Source organism: Adiantum capillus-veneris, chromosome 2 (assembly GCF_014529385.1).
Source record: "Adiantum capillus-veneris isolate H3 chromosome 2, ASM1452938v2, whole genome shotgun sequence".
In the NCBI taxonomy this organism is placed as follows: Eukaryota; Viridiplantae; Streptophyta; class Polypodiopsida; order Polypodiales; family Pteridaceae; genus Adiantum; species Adiantum capillus-veneris.
This window is the reverse complement of record NC_140932.1, coordinates 7,259,305-7,260,481: the sequence shown is the minus strand read 5'-3', so window position 1 is coordinate 7,260,481 and position 1,177 is coordinate 7,259,305.

Below are 1,177 nucleotides of genomic sequence, written 5' to 3'. Positions count from 1 at the left end.
TGTAGTGTTCCTGGCGTCTAGGGTGTTGATTGCAAAATCATAAAACTTGATATCTGTTGTTGTCTCCCACCGCTCGCTTGAGGTGTCTGAAGACTCGTTATCTGCATTGTTACTTACTTCCAGATGCTCAGAGGAGTTATAAAACTCTTCCTTTCTAGTGAGTCTACATTTTTCTCCTACTATAGTACAAGGTTTACCATAAAATAGGGTAGCACATCATAGCCATCCTTATCGCAAAATTTTGTCATTGGGCTATCTGTAATGGCACAGATGTCCAATGTTGCTAGTATGTGTTCCCATTCTGCAGTTTCTAATGCATCTTTGGGAAAAGGTTTAGAAATATAATCCTCGTCTTTAATAGCTCTTTCTAAGATGCATTCCTTTCTCCAGCACACATGTGAAGCTCCACACATCCATAGCTCCTTTTTCTGCCCTAACCATGCTAGGAGTTCGGACCCTACCAATGTAGCCGAATCAAACTCTTCCATTGGTGTCTGGTTCACATCCTTGTAACTATGGTCTTTTAGGTATATTTTGGTTGTAGTCTCCCCACACCTGAGGTATATGTGGTCATAACCTCAATCCTGTACCATCTTTAAATGGTCTCATAAATGGTCTTCCCAAGATGATCTCGTAAGTGTTCTTTTTGTCAAATCAACTATTGCAAATGTATGCTCATACTCGATTCCTCAAGAGGTGACAATTACTTTTTCTAAAAGTCCTAGAGGCTTTTCCATGAACCCATCTGCCAGTTGCAATTTCATTTTGGTTGCTCTCAAAACCGGTTTTCCCCATTTTTTCCATTTATTTGGTGGTGATAGCGACTCCCGCTCCACTGTCGAGAATAGCCTTGGATACTACTCCCTGGAATTGTACTGGTAGTGTGGTATATCCATCTTCTCCCACACAATATTCTCCAACCTTGTTCAAAGGTACATACCTAGTGTTTAGTTGAAGCTTGTCCAATTCTCTGATCCCTTCTTGAAGCTTCGAGGTAGGGTTTTTACTCCAAATTTTTCTTAGCATTTGCCTAATGTGGTCCACATGTTTGATCGTAACCTCAAGAGTTCGGCTAACGTGATTGTGCATGCCACAGGTGTGGACAATAACTCAATCAACCCTTGTGAATCCATTATTGTGTTGGGAGAAAGTCTTTGAGATGGGATTCTCTCAACTT